Source organism: Chlorocebus sabaeus, chromosome 17 (genome assembly GCF_047675955.1).
Source record: "Chlorocebus sabaeus isolate Y175 chromosome 17, mChlSab1.0.hap1, whole genome shotgun sequence".
In the NCBI taxonomy this organism is placed as follows: domain Eukaryota; kingdom Metazoa; phylum Chordata; class Mammalia; order Primates; family Cercopithecidae; genus Chlorocebus; species Chlorocebus sabaeus.
In genome coordinates, this window is record NC_132920.1 from 22,611,688 (window position 1) to 22,633,410 (window position 21,723).

A 21,723-nucleotide genomic window follows, 5' to 3' on the forward strand; every position below is an offset into this window, starting at 1 on the left:
TTTCCAACCCAATGATCTTTTAGTTTTAATATAAGTAAATCTAAGCATTGAAGTACAGCATTTCCAACATAATCGTTTTTGTACATTTAATATTTTAGCTCATGCAGAAAGGGGAGTTTCTGGAAAACCATGCCTAAAGTGACCATCTATTGTAATCCTTGGAGAATGTAACAATAAAAATTGTGTCGAACATTTATGGAAAGCTTCTGGAAGGAGACAGGAAAGACATCCTTAACCAACTTAATAGAACTTTCACTTTTAAGGAACTGCAGTGCAGGTGATTAATTAGTAAAAATGGGCCCTGATACAAAGTCAGCTTTGGGTCCACTGGATACTACAACAAAGGACTTTTATTGTTTCTTCTTGAACAGGGAAACAGATTTCCCTAATCAAAGACCAGATTCTTTCTTAGCAGTAAGGGAAAGAAAGTAGGTAATACTTTTGTTTGTGTTTCCCTTCAGAAATGGAGAAAGCTCACCAAAGAAGAGAAAGGACATGCTTCACTCAGGTAGGCAATATTGCTTCTTTAACCCCAGATGCAGCAATAGGGACTTCCAAGTATATTAAGGGAAGAAGCCATTTGAGAATGGAGTTTATACTGCAGATACCCACGTCTTCCTACATACTCTGGACACTAGATTTGGGTTTGAATCGACTCTGTGGCTTTCTTTTACAAATTTCACTCCAGCTTAACATTGTCTCAACATTGTCCTCTCCCACTACCAGTAATTTCCACTTTAGTGGAAATTATTTGACTCTTCTTAAGAATAGCTGAGCCTTAAATTGGGTAACACCACCCCATAGTGTCATAGAACTGAGATCCCGTGACACCTACCAACCCATAGGTGTGCATCAGCTGCTGCAGCTTGTCACCTAATTGCTGCCTCTAGTCAATTAACAAAAATAACCTTCTTTCATGAAGCAACTTGTTGGCAAAGATCTACTTACTTAGTAAGTCTTTCCACCTCTGGAATTATAACGGAGAGGCCAAAACAGAATTAATATTAAGATTGTCATCACTAAGTTCTCAGGGTTAAATACGTACACCCCTTTTAAGTTATCTTTAAAATAATTTAAGTCAAATCCTCCCTTAAAAATCATGGTTTGAATTAAATTTCATGTCTCCCAGTCTGCAATCCATGATGAACAAGCTGAGCTATAACTTTAAACAACAGAGAAATCCTTGGAATCAACATTTAATTAAAAAGACCATTAGACGGTGCCTCACTGGAAACACAGAACATGCTTAAATGAATTTTTCAATATGTAGATAAATGTTTTACCATTAGGGTTTCTTAAAGGAAGTAAAAATTGGCAACTCATTAAGAGTGTACATAGGTACTATAAACAGACAACAAAGTGCCTTTGGCATGTTTCATGGTTTAGACATCAAAAGAAAAAGTCATAAAATCTACTTGCAGTAAAACAAAGTCCATTTTTCCCCCAACAAGGCTGGTATCTATTAGCTACCTCATATGTGGAGAAAGAAAAGTTACCAGTCTTTTAATCAGATATATATGAAATGTTTTGGGAATAAATATGAAATAGCGAAGAGTGTATGCATTTGATGTTTTCTATTTTTTACACCATACTAATGAGAATGACCTTGGTAGTTTAAAACATTCATCCTCTCTGTTTCTAATAATACCTACAATCAGTTGTGTGTATTAAAAGCTTTGTTAATAATCTAAAGTGGTAGGTGACCTCAGCTATTTAGTTCTATGGTTTAAAGCGTGACCAAAATTGTGTTTTTGTTTTCCCCATTTTATAGCTAAAAAGTATAATGTTAAAAATACTGACAAAAATGAGTTATTGCTATAAATATGTGAATCGAATGGGAATTTTCTGGACTTTGTGATTATGAACATTGCACACAGAAAAAGCCAATGCATCACACCAGAATGTCAATGGGGTAGGGTACTGAGCCAAAGTAAAAAGGCAAAGAGCCCACTTTGGTACACCTGGAGTAGATTACACACATAGGGTTGATCTTTCCCTCGTAGCCAAAAAGCTCTGGTAATGTGCTCTCCACAGTACATGATAGAGCAGGGTAAAGCTGGAAATTAATCACCCAGTGTTACCAAGGCAGTTCATTACATGCAATTGACAGACTCCTCTCTGTATTTTTAAATGACTAAGAATCAAGTAGTTGCACATCAAAATGTGATTTTTTTCTTGCTTCCTGGCACAGGACCCGTATCTGTCATCATTTCATGTCCTCAAAGGCCTGAGAGAAGCTGCCATCCTTGGGCAACAAAGGATGCCATGCAAAGCAGCTCAGAACTTGAGTTGTTTCAACAGATGCTGTTTTATGTTTTGCCAAAGAATGGCCCCTTTTATTTCTGTCATGAATGCAGTCTTTCTTTCAGTTTCTAAATGTTTTCCAGTATTAACCCTAATCCTTATCTATCATTCTTTTAGGATGATGGGCTGTCCCTTTTCCTTTGGAACCAGCATAACCTTCACCATGTCAATATGGATTGCAAAGAAATGGAAACTTGGTGCTGTTCACCTTACAGCTCCTGATGATTTCTTACAGTGGGGGAAAGGGAGATTGGACTTCAAGGTCAGAGTAGCTGAGCCAAGTTATTCCAATGTAAGAAAAAATGCTAACATTGAAAGGAACAATTTTACCCTGTAAAGATTCTCTGCCTAGGGTACTAGAAAAATCAGAAAAGGGAGCTGGTGGAGGAAAGAACTAGAATAAACAAAGCAAGCTCAGAACAATTTATTCCTGTGTTTGTTTACTGAAACAGAACCAGGAAGGACCAATGAAGGTCTGAATTAATGTAATTTATAAGAAGAAACGCTCCCCTCCAAGGCAATGAAATGACCTCTTTCCAAATATGTAACCAGGAGTGGCTCCCCATAAACCCAGGGCATGTAAGGGCAAAGATGGTATTCCAGATCTTTACAGCCTCCCCAGTTTTTGCCTCAGAGAGAGTTCCTAATTAACCATTTAGGGATTCAGAATTGTTAATCAAAGTTGCTCTGATGAAATTTTGAGGGTGGTTCTATTTCTTGTCACAAGTTGAATTGTTTAAAAGTACTGCCTCGGAGAGCTGATTTTCTGCATTACGCTAGCATTTTCTTACCTTAGGGCAGGCAAAGGGCTAGTCAAACTTTAAAATTGGAACTTCTTCCATTTTTTTCCCTCAGAGCATTTGAAGTTTGTTTGTTTGGTCTGTTTGTTTTGTGTCTGTTACAGTTCTTTATTTTGCTTTTCAAGTGCAAAGCTACTGTGCTGGTGATGATAGAGGGGATACATAAAGGCGGGAAAAAACTTGCTCAAGGAAGTTCACAGAGTGGATACTCTATATCCAATAATAACAGTGAGGAAAGAAAGAATGCAGTTGAAGATATGAGGGGCAAAGTAATACAGAGATTTTCACAGATTTAGAAGATTGCTGCCCAGATCCTTCTGTTTCTCTCTTTTTGTTCCTAGTGAGAGTTATTAAAATAGCTAACATCTACATGCCCATTCTGCACAGAGGAGGGATATATGAAGAAAGCAAGAAACCACTAGCCTATGTGTAGGGTGATATGCCTTACAGCCATGCTCAGTTACTATTTTTGGTCGTGGGCCTAGAAATAACCATCTGGGCAATCAGACTTTTGCATTGACATGCAATGTTGGCTAAATCCACAGGCAGCTGGCTGAGTAGTATTTAAACTCAGTGCTGAGATAGGAGTAGGCCCTGACAGGCAGTAGTTAGGGGACACTCATCTATTCTACCCATGTCAACAGTAATGATACTGTAATTCTTTCCAAAATGTGGTCCTTTATGCTATGTTTTGACAAGCTGGCTGTTATTCTACTTTCTGTATTATTGGAAACACATAGGCTAGACATTGATACACATATATGCATATGCATGTGTTTATGTGGCTGTATATAGTTATGGAAGAATCCATGAGAGTCAGTCTTCCATATTTATTATGTACACTATGCAAAGCACTTTATTGTGTGATATAGAAAAATATGGGAAAATTGTAAGCACACTAAGTCCAGGAGAGGTTGATTCACCTATGTTCCAGAACCTCATTTTGTGTTTCTATTAAGTGACTTATTGGGATCAGGCAGTATCCAATATCATTTCTAGGTCTTTAATTCTATGAGTCCATCATTTTGGATAAAAATTAAATATATGGTTAAAGACACATGGACTGGATTAGTGGTTACAAGGATAAGCTTTGTTGTCAGATTCACTTTAAATATAAGTGCAGCTTCTGCCACTTAAAAGTTCTATCACCCTGTGGCATTTATTAAATTGGGCTCTAGTATCTCCAACTATAAAATAGAAAATTGTAATTGTGATCTATCTCGTAAGGTTGTTTTATAGATTGAATGTGATAAAGCATGTAAAGCATTTTTCAGAAATCGTGGTAAAGGACAATTATTACAAAAATGTTAGCGCTTTTATGCTATCATAATGGTAGTTATGGAAGCATTGAAAACTGGGAAAAGTAAGTCAGCAGAACTCAATAAACTTGATTCCTTTGCACTGCCTTTTTTGTTGGAAAACTGTTGACTGGATAGATTTTTTTCCTCTCCTGGGGGAAAAGTGAAGTTGTGAATTTCTTTGTACAATTCAGAAGTAATTAAGACGATCTCATGTATAAATCACTGAATTTATATTGGTTCTAATCATTTCCACAAATACATCCAGGCTTTACATGAGGCAAACACATGCATTTATTGAGTCAGTTCATTAGCAGTGAAGATATATGTGTGTGTATATGTGTATAAACACATAAAATCATTTTGGCATTTGTATGTTCATAGGAAAGAGCCAGGAACTATGGATAGATTAGAAGTCAGAAAATGCAGGTTTAAGCAAAGCTCTGATACTAACTTGCAGTGTCATTGTACATAAGTTATTAATCTTTCTAATCTCAATTTGCTTCTTTGTGCAACTAGGGCTTTACCTATTAAATGGTCTCAGCTCTAACACTGCCCTGAAATCTCATGACTTTTTGTCAACAATAGCTCCATGAATGATAACCTAGAATAACTAGAATGAACTTCATTCTTGTATAGTTCAATGTTTCTCAAATTAGAATGGGAAATCTAAGAGTCCACACAATCTCAGCTCAATCAGCAATCTGAAGACCTCCTGACCAAAAGTTGTCCTGTTCATATGACCCTGTTCTCTCTACCCCCTGCAGGCAAAAATCCACTGGACGTTCATTGGGAACCAGCTATTTGTCAAGCACTGCACTTGATGGTAAAAATTTAAGATGGAAAATACATTTTCTAATGAGGAAGACATGTAATATTTATATTGTTTTAAATACTAGGCAAGCACACGGAAAAACTGCTAAATATTTCTAGTAAGGTCTGATAAATTGACACACAGGCTTCTTTGGAGATACATCTTAAAAGATTTCAAAGAAATCTGGTGGATAAAGTAATGAGGAGACAGAGGAAGTTCTCATGCAACGAAAAAACACAACATTTGTAAAGCTACAAAGGTGTGAGAAATCTTGATATAGTCAGAGAATAGAAATTACTGTGGATGTGAAATAAAGAGCATTGGTTAAGAGCCCAGATACCAAAGTCAGATGGTCTAGGTTCAAATACCAGCTCCATCACTTAGGTGCAAATGCTGGGCTAATTATTTGACCTCTCTGCTTTAGTTTCTTCATTTGCAACATGAGAATTATAAGGTATTGTAAGGATATACTTTTGAAACATACGCAGTCAATATCAGCTATTTTTCTGAGTATCAAGTAGAGGGGGTGAGTGAGACAATAGAGTGAGGAGACCCTGAAGAGGTAGATTGTAATCTGATGACAGCCAGAGGCTGTCCTATGCCTTGTCAAAAAAGGTCTCCTAGATGTGCCGATGGGGATTTATGCTGGAGAGTCCAGTGGCCATATTAATGGCATTGTGGCAAGGAAAATTGGAAGAGTCTTTTCATAACAAAATAGGAGTGGAGGAATAGCCCAATATTTTGCCTTAGGTAACCAGATCAATTGCAGCCATTAACATCTGAGGCAACATCTGAAGAGGAAGTGCAATTTATTGGGAAATATTATAAATTCAGTTTCATTGCGTTTAGTGTCTGTGGGACATCAACTGGAGGTATTCAATGAATGTTTGGATATAGAGCAATGTCTCAGAAGAAAGTCTAGAATAGTGCTGTCCAATAGACACCTACTGTGACCCTCAAATGCAAATTATTTAGTCCACAAATGTAAACAGGTAATATTAATCTTAATTACATGTTTTATTTAACACAATATATCTAAAATGTTGTTTCATCTTGTAATCAATGCGAAATTACTAAGATGTTTTCTTGCCAGGTCTTAAACTTGGTGTGTATTTTATACTCAGCACATCTCAAGCCGTATGTCAGGTGCTTGGTAGCCATATGTGGCTTGGGGACTACCAAATGGGACAGTGCAGTTCCAGAACACGGTAATGGGGAGGATTTATACATTTAGCAATGGTCAGTTGAAAAATTCCAGGCACTGTGCTAGGAGTGAGAATTCAGTGATGTATAACACAGACAGTTTCTCCTTCACTAAACTTTCAAGTTATTAGGGAATAGCAGTTCTGCTGGCCTTGATGTTCTTTCTGTGCAAATTAAATAACAGTGAAGTCACTGGGCAGAGTTGTCCCAAACCAGGGATCACAGAGCACACGTGAGATTTCTATGCCTCTTTGTTTGTTTGTTTTTCTGGAGATGGAGTCTCTGTTGTCCAGAGTAGCGTGATCTCGGCTCACTGCAACCTCCGCCTCCTGGTTCAATCGGTTCTGCTGCCTCAGCCTCCCAAGTAGCTGAGATTACAGGCGTCCACCACCACGCCTGCCTAATTTTTGTATTTTTAGTAGAGATGGGGTTTCACCATGTTGGCCAGGCTGGCCTCGAACTCCTGACCTCGTGATCCACCCTCCTCGGCCTCCCAGTGTACTGTGATTACAGGCATGAACCACTGCACCTGATTGAGATTTCTATGCCTCTTTACTCTCTCTGCCCTGAAACTTTTTGTAGTACAAATTGTACAAAGTCGTAAGTGGGGATGCCACAATTTACCCCATAGGGGAATGCAGACATTTATAAGTAATTAAAAGCAAATGAGAGTGTTATAAGGGAGGAAACTCATGTGAGGGGACTTGGTTGCTTAAAGATCAGGAATGTGTTGAAGTAATGACATCTAAGCTGGAAACTGAAGGATCACCAGGAATTAGACCAATGGGAATGTGGGTGGGTATTCCAGGCAGAAATTATGATTTGAAAGTACAGAGGGGAGGCCCTCAGGGAAAGTCATGGAGCTAAGAGAGATTTGGACCATGTGTGGAGAGGAAGGGAGGAAGGACATGCAGTTAGAAGGTCTAGGGGCTTCTCTGCAGGGTGGATTAAGGGAGCAAGGGACACACAGAGCCAGGGATACTAATGATGTCAGTAGAAAGCAAGAGATCTTGGAAGGAACCTGGGAAGGCGCAGTTGGAAATGCAGAATAAAAACCAGAAATGAGTAATGATATATAAGGCAACTAGTGAGAGGGAAACTCCACTTTTTGAAAAGGGCCAACAATGTGCCAAGTACAGCAAGGAAGTCAAGGCTGAAAAGGCTAAAAAGTGGCTGTGGGATCAATTAATGAAGGCAGCGTTGAGGCCTTGGTGAGCACAGTTGTGAGAAAAGAGGTAGAAACCAAATCATAGCAGTGGAAAAACAAATGGAGCTTGAAGAACAGAAGGTGTTTTAAAGAAAGCTGACTGTTGGGAAGTGAATGAAGGTGATGTTCCTACAAAAAGAGAAGTAACTGCAACATTAGTGAGAGTTGTTTGCTCTTTTATTTTTGTGTTTAGTTATGGGATAATAGCACATCTCTAAACTTCATATTACCACAGTTCTCTCTCCAACTCTGTTACGGAAAACAGATACATCCGGTACTCTTTTTTTTTTTTTTTTTTTTTTTTTGGAGACAGAGTCTCTGTCGCCTAGGCTGGAGTGCAGTGGTATGATCTCGGCTCACTGCAGTCTTAACCTCCCAGGTTCAAGTGATTCTCACGCCTCAGCCTGGTACTATAGGTGTGCGCCAGCAGGCCCAGCTGATTTTTCGTATTTTTAGTAGAGACAGGGTTTCACCATGTTGGCCAGGCTGGTCTCGAGCTCCTGATCTCAGGTGATCCACCTGCCTTGGCCTCCCAAAATACTGGGATTACAGGCGTGAGCCACCCCATGCCCATCCCATCTGATACTCTTTAGAAATGGACACAAGAGTCAGGAGGTGTTATTGGATTCTCCTTGTTAACTTATTGCACAACTTGAGGCCTTGTGATTGAATGGGTGTTGAATTTGTACACACAGGATTGAGTCATCAAGGGACCATCAGAGGAAGAGCTTAGTAACCACTCTGTCTTCCCTCCGTCCATCATTGTCCACCCAGGTATGAATGAAATCGTTCATTTTTCATTGAACACTTACTTCATGCTGGGACCTAAGCAACAACTGTGGCAGCAATGGACTTATTGATAATTTACCATGTACAGACACTCTTCTCACCTTTTGACAGGTATTTTCTCACTTAATCGGTCTCAAATGTTCATTGGACATATACTGTTATTTCTTTGGCTGAGCAAGAAGAAAAATGGATAGAGATTAAAAATGCCAACTAGAGGTGCATGGCTGCATCCATGAGGCCCACAGGCTCTCAAACATGCTTATAACCACCATGCTACCTACACAATAGGAATACATAATAAAACAGCAGATGTGCCTTAGTCCATTATCATTTCATGGTGGAATCTTAACCAACACTCTTCCCTTGAAATTGTTCCCAGATTAACTCCAACCATCCCAAGGCTCTGGTTTACCATGCCATTGTGCTTCCTTTTGATCGTATATATTGTTTTTGTTGGATATTGCTATATAGTGTTTTTAGTTTTTCATGTGGATATTCTGCCGAATGTTTATTATCCTTGTTTGCATACCTGGTGGACACAAGGCCTCTCTCAACTTTCTCTCTCTCTTTTTTTTTTTTTTTTTCATTAACATTCTCAGGTTTTAAAAAATCATTTAAATGGAAGGGTCACATGAAGTTAGCTTCTCAACTAATTTGGTCTTGTTTTTCTAAACATGGTTGGGTGGAGCGCCCTCTCTCCTGAATCCTTCTCCTTCCTTTTTCAGAGAACGTTGATTAGATGACCCAAAGTGCCCAGCCGTTTGCCAAGTGTGATAGAAAACAGGGAGAAGGTATCATCACAGTTTCACAGATGCCTGCATTCCAAAGGATCTCATCAGAGCATAAGAGCTCTTCCAGATAATTAGTAATTGGTCCTCACAGCACTCGTGGGAAGTACTGGGTATGCAGCAAAGCTACACAGAGCATAAATGAGCCTGTCCAGAGTGCAAGACAATTTCCTCCTCAGTGATGGGGACAATTATAGTGATCCACCTTTACAGGGGTGTCAATTATTCGCAATGTAAAAGCCCTGAGAATTATGAACCTCACTAGGAATATGTATACACAGCACACTTGTATTGTACTTAATTGGCATTCTCCTTTCCCCTGCCCTGCTACCTGCAAATCACACCACAATGACACCCTTGGGTTTACCTTTGGTCCTGGTTATTGACATGGAGCCTGCCTCCCTGCATCAAAGATCTGCCTGGATCACACAACAGGATAGAAGAACAGACCTGCCAGGTGTTGATGTGCCCATGACAAGCAACCTAAATGGAATCCTGACAGGCCTTCCCAGCCTTCTTCATAAACAATGAATCAACACAGAATACACACTCAATAAGCTACAAGTAATGCAGAAAGCAACGTATGAGGATAAAGGGAAAAACAACAGATTGATCCAGCTCAACAATAGGAATTGCAAAATTCACTCTGAATGGGTGCGGGGTGCAAGTGAAATATTCCAGATAAGCTTCTGTTAACAATTGCCACCAATGACCCATTCACCTTTGGATTCTTTTTATTAGAGCCTTTTTGATCTCCTCCTTCTCTCCTATCCCCTACCTACCTTATTTTCATCTTTTTATGTGTAACTGTCCTATCTCTCTGACGAACTGAAATTGTGAGCTTCAGGCAAGGAATATATCCCATTTGTTACTTTGATTCAATTAAATTAAAAACACAGTCACAAAAACAAAACCACCATTTCTGCTTCACCATTCTTCACCTGTGGAATTGCTTATGCATTTCATTATTGGCACATTCGCCATTCAATTCTTTCTATCTTCTTTGTTTCAGCACTTCTTCTTTATTCAACTCTTCATTTCATGTGACAGCTATTATTGGACGTGTTCACACACAAACTAGGAAATTGTTTGCTACAGAGAGAGTTGCAGGAGTAGCCTCAATAAAATAAATGGGAATAGCATTTCTGGATAAAAGAACTCTTCTACTAGATATTACCCACTGACTCTATCTAATATCTGAGTTCCTTAAAGATTTCTGGGACAGGTCTGTGTGGAGGGGAGGCTGAGCATAAGGGAAGAGGAGAGGAAACTGAGTGATCATCAGAGGCAGTGCCAGAAGTAAGGTGAAAATTAATAAGTGAGCTATTCACAGAAATGTCTTTCAAAATGTAATTCTAAACCATTCTTTAGAACCTAAGGTTCTTACTCAAAAACACCACTACCTAGTACCTTCTCTCCCAAATGTATACAGTGACATAATCTCAACCTGGAACCCTTTAGAGAGGAGTCACGCTAATACTATTACCTCTATAATTTCCAGATGTGATGCAATAACTAAAATAGATCATCCCTTAACCAAAGAAGAAAAGGCGGAAAGACAGAATCAGGTAAATTAGAGCTGATAGGTCTTGGGACAATTGCACAAACTCTTCAAACCTAAGTGATTAGAAAGGGTCCATGTTTTTCATTAGTCATATGCTTGCCACATGATCGTAAACCTGACCTCTGGTTGGTTGCCTGCATAAAGGATTCAATGACCAAGATGGAAGTTGTTATATTTGTCTTAGGAAAATAAGGAGCGAGCTCACACATTTTAATTTTAAAGCTGCATTGAATAAAAAACTCTGAAAACACAGAGCAAGTTATAAATTCAGGAAGAAATGATTTCCAGGACTCTCTTTCTAAACAGAATGCATTAAAGTAGCTGGAAAATTGTCCATTGTAGAGCTAAACGAAGATGTTTCATTTCTCATCCCTTTCCATTAAGTGAGAAAATAGAGCACGCCGGCCAAAGAAATCAAAAATAACTCTCCTCAGCAAGCTTAAGGAACATATTCCACAGCTCAGGTCATTGAGATCCAACAAGAGAGGATTTTGAGCATTCCACCCAGAGCTCATGGTGGGGTCCACAGTGTGTGTGGATGTAGACAGCATGCATTTGTGAGAAATCAGCCTCAGAATGTGCTTGTCAAAGACAATTTTAAAATATTCTATCACACTGTTAGGAAACACCTCATTATGAGAAGGAACTCTGCTTTGGGGTGGTTGGTATAAACAAACGCAACGTTTTAACTTTATAGATTAGTGCATACCTGATATTTTGTATAATACTTTAAAGACCGGGTATTGTAGGAGATCTGAGAACATAGAAACCAAGAAACATATTAACTCCTGCAATAGAAATGCATAAAACATAAACTTAATAAGCACCAAGCTACAATACATTTTTGTGCCTGAATTATCCAATTGAGATATTTACATATATTAAAGTTACTGTCAGTTCTCCATATCACTTTTGTGCTTATAATTCTGGTGAAAAAGGGACCCAGGACATTAATATATTATTTATTCACTTATTTGCAGGATATATCTAGCATATAGCCTTTAAATAGCTAACAGCATTGTGTCTGCACTTGCAATATCTAACATTAGGCCCTTGGTAACAAGCAAGTAAGTGGGGGATTGTTTTGACTTTTTCAAGTATTGTGGCCATGTGGAGGGATAAAACAATTTGAATTTATTAGAATGAATTCCAATCAGAAAACCAAAAGAGTAAAGCATGGTTCAAACATTTCTAATTAATATTCTGATGAATGATAATTCTGTGTCCCTAAAGATACTAATTTCATGTTAATATTGGATATAACAGCCCATTGAGACACTATCCTTGGGTAGAATTGACGCTGATCACATTTCATGGTAGGTTTATGGTCAGGTAACAAAATGTTTATGCACTCATACACAGCAAAAGCAAAAAAATTCTACTTTCTTTTTTTTCTGATAAGAAGAAACTTCCCAGGAGTTATCTTTGGCCCCTGGAGAGCTTCTGGTTGTTTTTCACATTTGCCTGTATTCACCTGTTCCCTCCATTGCTTCTCTGAATGATCTGTAAGTAAATACCTCAAAATTATTCACAGCATTGTAGTCTCAGCACTGTATTGCTATAGGATGTCATTCTGGGTTGAAGGCTGAGATTTTCGGGGCATAGGGGAATGAAACAAGGTGGCCAATATCACATATCCAGTTAGCAAGTGAAGGAACCGTCTCAGTTCCTTCCTTCTTGTGGTCATTAGGAAGTGAATATGGACTTGGTTTCAAGTAAGGCTTGTGCTGACATCCAATGTCTATTGAAGGACTTTGTGCATATTGCACAAGGCTGTTCAGGTTGGGATAGCTTCCTCTGGGTTAGGTGACCCCATATCCTACTGGAGTCTCTCCTCCAAAATGGGTGGGAAGCAGAGGTTTTCTTTTTTTTTTTCCCCAAGTAAATGAGGGAAGAAATCCACTGTTCCAAAAGGAGAAGAGAATTCCTATTTCCACATATCCCTTGCAGAGAGAAGCACATGTCCACTGGGCTGCTGAGCTCAGGTACTCCAGGAAAGGGAGCTGGGAGTTTGGGCCTTATCCTCAAAGAATAATGAAAATAGTTGCACTCTGCCACCGGGTGATCTCACAGGCCTCTCTATCGGTACCTCTGTGGATACGGCTCTTCAGAAACTGCCAGCACCTTGGAAAGACTTCAAACCACTCCTTTTCAGCAATGACCTGCGTTTACATGGTCTCTCTGTGACAGCAGCCAAGTGATCTGGCCCGGATTTTTGTTCCATGCCTGAACTCATTCCTTGCTGATAAAGTTAAACCTATTCTGATTGCCTGTTTTTGCACCTTGTGCATTCCATAGGGAATTCCCCAAGTTCAGGATAGCTCTGACTCAGTACAGCACTATTTGAAAGTGCTACGTGGAATCCTGGTTACCACCACCAAGGATTATACATCTCTCCCCTTTTTCCCGAAAATCAGTCCCCCAACTCATTTAGCCGGGTCATCTAGTTTTGCTCTGAGGTTAAATGTACTCAAAGTAGGAAGAGATATTTTCTCTGTGTATTTATTAGATGAAAGTATTGTGGCCGATGACATGTTCTGAGGACACACTTTCCTGCTACCCCTTCCCCTTCCTGGTGCATGCCTGCTCTGAAGCACACAGCACACTGTAACACTGCAATGTATCAGAAGGAAGCTGTGATGAGGTGTGATAAGGCCTAGTTCCAATCCTGTATTTAACTCCCTGTTTGCCTTTAGGCAAATCTTTAAAATCTCTTTAAACTGCAGGTTCCTCATATCAAACTCAAGGAGATGTCCAGTGTACTGTGTGGGCAATATATGTAAGAGTGTTTAAAAACATTTTAACGTACAAACTAGTACAAGCATAAAGTAGTTTTTGACATAGAGTGGTATATGACAATTATAGAACAGTCATTGCTTTTCATTTAGTCTGTCTTTCCTCCTCTTCTTTTTACTTCTGCTGGCTCATCCCTTTATTCAACCTTCTTGAATTAGTGACATCCAGCTATACATCAGGTATATGGCAAGTCCTGGGAATCGAAGATCAATAACACAGCTCTTTATTCTTCAATAGCATATAATCCCATCCTGGAGACTTACCAAACCAATGATTACCCTATGAACACCCTGATAAGGGCATCTAAATGAGCTTTTAGCATCAGACAAGTCTTCCTGGATGAATTGATATTTCAAATGAGGTTTGAAGGAAAGGATGCAGGAGATAACAAGTTGAAGAAGTAAGAAATTGCTCCATTAAAAGAGAATGGTGCATACAAATGCTCATGGATAACGTAGCATTAAGTATTTGGGAACCTAAATCAGTTGGCATTGCAGCAGTGTATTAGATGTATTAGATACAATACAATACAACAATGTATTAGAGAGACAGGGCCGGGAATGAGGCTAGAATGATGCTCAGGGCCTTAACCAGTGATATTAAAAATCTTGGTCTTTATCCAAGGCTTAAACAAATAATGACTGTTGTTTAAGGAGAGATCAAATCTGTGTCTCACATGTGTGCATACCTATGAGTTGTGGGGACCAATTGCCATATAATATTTTTCATTTTGAGACGATCCATTTGTACTCTGTATTCTCAAATATATATAAGTTAACTGGTTGGGTGATATCCTTCAAGATGATTTAAGTTTTAATCCATCATAAAAGGAGAGTAATTTGAATTTCTTAAAATTGGTAGGTGTTTCAGTGGCCTGGCTTGAATTAGTGATTTGATTAAAATCCAAATGTGAGGAAATAGAACTTCACACTCCCAAACCACAAGCACAATAGCCATTCAATTGGACTCATTAGGGCAGCTGTAGTCATTATGTCAAAGGAAAAATAGGTATGGTGACTAACTTAAATGACCATTCATGGCATTTATTTTAAAAGAACAGAATTGGAAAAACATTTGTAATGGTTCACTCAGTCATGAATAAAGACACATTAATTTTCACTTTACAAAATATTTAATTCTCTTAAATAATTTCAAAATAAAGTGCAGCCATCATGATGAAAAATGGCCCTCCAAAAATAATGATGATTATGATTAGATATTAATCATGATAGAGATTATGCACCATCACATTACTTTGCTCAATATATTGACTCTGTTCTGTCAATTTCTAGGCTTTCCATATTTTTTGGCTATTCTAATGGTAAAAATTAATTTGTGGAAATTAATTTATATCTAAATGAAAGTAAACCAATTAACAATAGGAAGCTTTTAAGGGAAAGGTTTTTAATTATTGCCAGTGTTATTTTTAAAGGCTTGTGATTTCTATTAAATTTTTCCAATCCTTGTTTCTGTAATTTATTGGTGCTAAAGACAGTATTTTATTAACTCAGCAATGAAGATTCATTGTATGTTCTGTACTCACAAATTATTTGGTTTTCTTTCTCCTTTTCCCTCCCTTCCTCTTTTTCTGCCTCTTTCTTATTTTACTATTCATTACGTGTAATCTTTTTTCCCCCCATACAATCTTTGGCACTGATTTTGTAAAGCTTTTGGAAATCATTTCAAAGCCTCTTCTTGCTTATTTTTGGATACAGAGTTTCATCCCATGGGAATTAATTTCCTGACCTCGCCCGACTCTTAATAACTAACACACCCACTCTAACCGACATCTATCCAATTACAGTCTATTCATAATCTTGGAAATTAGTTGATATTACTTAAAAATATTTGTCTACTATTAATGTAGGAATAGCAACTTAGGTTCATTTCCGGGTATTTCCTTTTTCAGGTCAAATTGAACAAGTTCTGCGCCTTATGCTCTAAGAGATCCACGATAAAGAATATCATAATTTTTCAAACCAGATGCCCACGTAGAGGTACATCGTGATTCTTCATTTGAAACCAGTACACATGTAGTTATAAGAATCTTTTACTTCTCAGTAAAGCAATTAGTAGTAATATTAAATATAAAGCCTTTTTCTTTTTGTTTTTTAATGACAAGCGTTTTTACCATGCATTTCAAACTTTTTGGATGGAACTAGGCTCAGTGCTCTGCAATTTATATTTTAGCCTCTATAATGTTAGTGAGATATTAATATATGCATGAAGAGTTGTAGTGAATGTAATTACAATGGCAAAATGATAAACACATAGCTATTTTGCCTGGTAATATTATGTATTTAACAGGTTTATTTGTTCAACAGTTCTAACTTTAATTACATTTTGCCATTTGGGATTTTTCGACATACAACAATCATAGCTCTTCTCTGGCTATTAGTCTAAGAAGATTGCATTCATTATAAAAATAATCCATATTTGTTTATTTAAGTTTTTTCTGAATGCTATGCAAGTGAACTAAGAAATGATAACTTTCTGTGCTGCTGGTATTATGTGACTCGTTTGAATGCTAAACAAATCATTCCCCATTCCTACCTGTGGCAGTGAAAGATGCTCAACAGGGTTTTGGTCCCAGGACTGCTCAGTCTCAGGGACTGTGCTGTATCCTCTCATGCAAACTTGGAGCTAGTCCTCAAAATCTTGGTTCTAGATCACTCTGAAAAATACCAAAAATAAACAAGGAATAGGTACTGAAGCTGACAGATAGGTGCAGAGGGCCAGTCTCTGTAACAGCCAGGCTCAGTCCTTTTGTGCTCAACCGCAGTCAAATAACCTCTGAAATTATTCCCTGCCATGGAGTGAACAGAAGACCTGGGTAAATCTCAAGAAGGTGAGAGTGTGAGCATGGGGTGAGCTCATGTTACATCAGTGAAGATTCCAGAAAGCATACTGATAGCTCTTTTGCAAAGTGACTCTTATATGATGTGTTCATTATGTTCATGCTTATGCAGAATGCAATTAAGCTTTTAGTTCCAAAAGCCTTTTTCTGCTTTCCATCCCCAGATACTTATTCGGGAATCTACCTCTGCAATACTCTTTCAGTGAAGCCAAATTATTCCTGCAGTGAATTCTTTCGATAAAAGCAGATTTTTTTTCCAGGTTTGGCCAAAAGATACGTTCTATTTGGTTTACACAATGTTATTGTTGGAAGTATGAGTTACATGCAGTCAAATGCACAGATCTGGCGTTTGACTTGATGAATTGTACTCATGTAGATACCCATGTAACGACCTGTCAGATCAAGAAGTAGAGTATTTCTGACTCCCCAGATGGCTCTCTCTATCTCTCTTCAGCACTCCCACATTCCACAGGATAACTTGTATAGAATTTTTTAATTTATAAAAGCAGATTTAAGATTAAAAAGATGGTGATGAATTTTGATAATATTGCAATCAATTTTAGTATTTTGACATCCAGGTGTTTAAGTATAACTCTTTATCCCTGATAAATAGAATTGCAAAACACATTTTAATGAAAGAGATAAAAGTTCTTCCTCATTCATTTGTTAAACATATATTGTAATATATAAAATGTGTTCAAGGCTAGAAATATAAAGATTAAAAACAACAACAACACACACTGCAGACTCCGGCCTGAAGGGGTTTGCACTTAGGTGCCCTCCGGCTATGATTTTAGCTATGGTTGCAAACATGCGTATGTGTATTTGTGCACATGCTACACATACACACACACATGCACAGCTTCTATTTATTTTATTCTGTTTTTCCACATATGTAAAACTGAAATAAGATCAGATGATGTGTTCATCATGTTGGATGAACCAGAGTGGCCTTAATAACTTCCTCCCCACCCAGGCTTGATGTTAAAAGCAGCCTATAAAAGCCACCAGATCAGCAAGCATGTTCTGAACCTGATAGTTGTACTCTAGTTTCTTTAGTTTGCACCCTACTATCTTGGGACTGGAGTGTGCCTTTGTGCCTGCCTTTTTAGTCTGATGCTTCATTTGGACCGTCTTCTTGATTCTTGATAACACCTTTTCTTTGTACATTGTGTTTTTGTTCTCTCTTGGCCCATGCTCTGAAGCCCATGGCCATCCCCTCAGACAACTCTGGCTGCTGGCACCCCATTGCGGATTGCACTCTTAAGTGTTACTTAAACAAAAATAGAGTTTTGATGGCAGGCTTATGTTCTAAGTAACAAGATTCTCTTGGCATAAATACTTGCATTTACAATAATTTTTTTAGTTCTCTTGGTTCTTCCAGGAAATACAACATTTTCCTGGGGAATTATCTTTCCAAGGAAATTTCCTTGGAATTCTCTTAGAGAATTTATTTCTGATTTAACAAGTGGGCAAGTCTGATTCTCTTTTCTTGGATAGGTTTTCTTCATACCTTTGCATTACGGTACCTTGTAGTGAAATTCCTGTTTGTAATAACATGGGCTTTTAATGTGACCAACAATTCCCAATTACTAAAACACACACACTCCCACACTCATATACTCATAATATCTTAATGTTTTTTGCAGCTGTTGTTTATCCATGAATTATTATTACAATGCTTAACCGGAGATAGAAACTTATCATGAGTTTATCAAGTTTTCCTCTTCAGAAGTTTCACTTCAGTTTGAAAGAAAATGCAACCAATGAAACAATCGCTGCGTGTCATAAATTATAGGGGTCTGACATTCATTACAAAGAAAGAAACAGTCAAATATCATGGGACTCATATTTATTTATGTCTATATTATCTACAGATATTATAGATAATATATATGTATATTTTGACAGAGAAAGAAGAAGACCACTCTGGAGTGTTTAATCTACCATAGTTTGATATTGTCTTTTTTGTTTGTGCCAATTTGAATTACTTGGTTCTGTTTTTTTGGTTATCTGCAATTAGTGTGCTATTTATTTACAGAATAGAGGAAACTGAAGCTTACTCTATGTACACAAAAGAATACTGTACCCATTCAATCATATAAAAATAGAGTTATCTCATGGAAAATTCATTTTTTTCTTGTTTTGGTACTTTTCCTGAAGTTTTAGAATATGTTCTACTTTTGTCTGTGACACAAATTTTGGATCTTTTGATATTCTCAAGGACACACTGCAGTTGAGCCTGCAAACTGGTAACTGTCTTTTTGGTGGCACCCTGTCTTGGTCATTACTGACATCAAAGCACATTCTTCCTCCATCCTGATAGATACATAACATATGAGGTGCATCTTGCAGTGTATGAAATATACCATACTGATATCAACCTAAAAATAGACACATTAACCAATGGAACAGGATAGAGAACCTAGAAACAAACCTGTGCGTGTATGGTCGATTGATTCTCAACAAAGATGCCAAAAACATATAATAAAAAAGGACAGTTTGTTTGATAAATGGTGTTAGAAAACTAGATATCCACAAGCAGAAAAATGAAATTGGATTCTTGTCTAACACCATATGCAAATATCAACACAAAACACATTAAACACTTAAATGTAAGACCTGAACTGTAAAACTACTAAAAGAAAGCAAAGAGGATATACTTACTACATTCATCTGAGCAAAGATTTCTTAGATATGATCACAAAACCAAAGTCAACAAAGAAAAATAAACAGATCGGATTGCATCAACTAAACAGCTTCCGCAAAGCAAAGGAAACAATCAAGCTAAGAGATAGTTCATGGTTTGAGAGAAAATATTTGCAAACCATATAAGGGGCTAATACCCAAAACATATAAGGAACTCAGTGCAATAGCAAGAAAACAAATAATCCAATAAAAATTAGGTAAAGCACCTCAATAGACACTTATCGAAAGAAGACATACGTGACTGCCAGATATATTAAAAAATGTTGATCATCACTAATCATCAAGAAAATGCAAATTAATACCACAATGAGTTATCACCTCACACCTGTTAGAATGGCTATCATCAAAAAAGACAAAAGATAAATGTTGGCAAGGGAGTGCCGACAAGGGAACCCTCATGCAATATTGGTGGAAATGTTAATACGGCCATTACGGAAAATGATATGGAGACTCCTCAGAAAACTAAAAGTATGTCTATCATATGATCCTTCAATCCCACTACTGGTATATGGTCAAAGGAATTGCAATGCCTATTCCAAAGATACCTGCACTCTCATGTTATTGAAGCATTATTCGTAGTGGGTAAGATATGGAAGCACTCTGTGTCCATCAAGGAACGAATGGATCAGGAAAATGTGGTATATATGCACAATGAAATACTATTCAGTCTTTAAAAAAGGGAAAATCCCTGTAATCCTAGCACTTTGGGAGGCTGAGGCAGGTGGATCACGAGGTCAGATCGAGACCACCCTGGCTAACATGGTGAAACCCCATCTCTACTAAAAATACCAAAAATTAGCCAGGTGTGGTGGCGGGTGCCTGTAGTCCCGGCTACTCGGGAGGCTGAGGCAGGAGAATGGCGTGAATCTGGGAGCTGGAGCTTGCAGTGAGCCAAGATTGCGCCACTGCACTCCAGCCTGGGCGACGGAGTGAGAGACTGTCTCAAAAAAAAAGGAAAATCCTCTGATTTTTAACAACATGGATAAACCTGGAGGACACTATGCTAAGTGAAATAAGCCAGGCACAGAAAGACAAATGCTGCGTCATCTCACTTGTATGAGGAATCTAAAAACATTGAAATTGTGGAAGTAGAGAGTAGAATGATGTTACCAGAAGCTGATGAAGGGGAGTGGTTGGGGAAAGGTAGTTGTTGATCAGAGGTTACAAAGTTTCAGTTAGGAGGAATAAACTTAAGAGATCTATCACATAGAATTGTGACTATAATAAATAATAATAGAGTTGTTAAAAGAGTACATTTTAAATGTTTCAATGCACACAAAAATGACAAGTATGTGAGGTGATAGATTTGTTAAATAGCCTGATGGTAAACATGTATCAAAAATCACATTATACCTCATAAATATATACAGTTAGTACTTATCAACAAATAATAAAATTCAAAAAAAAAAACCAAAAAGAAAAAAAAAATACCAGGCTAATCATTTGTTCATCTTAGCATTAAATTGGTGGATTTTTTTGTTTTTTTTGAAATTAGGTATTTTCTGGGGAATCAGATCAGATAGAATTTGAAACATTAATGAAATAATTTAAAATAATTCTTTAGGAAAAATTAAGTTTTTGAGAAAAGCGCATTGTTGCTTAATTTTGTCAAGTTGATTCACTGCCTTTGGTTTTGAATTTTGTATTTTACAGAGCATAACAAGGAAGTCAATATTCCCTTTGTGTGTTCTTAAAATCTTTTAGAAACTGAATAATAACATTCATAATACATAAATGTATTTTGAATCTAGTCATTTCAAATTGCTGTGAGGTATAGATAATAACCCCCTGGTTTCTGATGCTCTCTTCTATATAATTTAGTTGTTTGAGCAGTTATTTCTCATGTTTGTTTTACACATTTGTGACTTCTTTATCGATTTCATTTTTTTCAACACTTTGGTACACCAGATTTTATTACCTGAGAATAAGTTGAATTTTTCCCATATTTGCTAGAGTGAAATAAGAGTAAATTGCTGCAATATTCCCATTTCAAGATGTGTATGTCCTTATGTTTTTTCAGTGTGTTTAAGTATTTCCTTAAACATTTTAACCAGAGCTCTTTTTGGAGCATCCCTGACATAGTGATATGTAAGAATCATTTTTCTTTTCAAGTTATACATAACAGTTTAAAATAATAAATATATATATGTAAAATAAACATTTTTCTTCAAAAACAAAATTAGTAAGAGTGCACATGAACAGAAATGAGAAGGAAAGGAGCAAAGATACAATAATTCCACCTTAAATCATTTTCTGATATTATTAGAACTTTTTAAAAATGTAAAGCCGGCTAATTTGGCCTATTATGTGCTACAATCTGTGAATTGCTATGAAAGCTGGCATTTAGTCTCCTGATTAAATACAGGGATAAAGACCAGTGCAACCATGGTCCTACATAGACTACCAAGGACTACCATGGGCCACAGAACACTGAAGGAAAAACAGGTGAAGAAAGGCAGTGAAGAGATATGTTCCCTACCTTGCACCCTCTAAGAGTGCTCTTTGGACTTGTGGAAGAGAACAGCTTGTACACATGCTGTGTGTAAATAACAAAAACATAAAACTGAAGAAAGGTCCTTGTATGCAGCCATTTT

At 37.5% G+C, this 21,723-nt stretch overlaps 1 long non-coding RNA gene across 1 annotated transcript in view; it reads right to left on the bottom strand.

The window, feature by feature from the left end:
* Positions 1–21,723, bottom strand: part of LOC119626801 (uncharacterized) — a 75,146-nt gene that overhangs the window by 11,982 nt on the left and 41,441 nt on the right. Inside the window, exon 2 of the long non-coding RNA XR_005242972.2 lies at positions 11,477–11,521. This is a non-coding gene — a long non-coding RNA (uncharacterized lncRNA). The remainder of the gene's footprint in view (positions 1–11,476; positions 11,522–21,723) is intronic.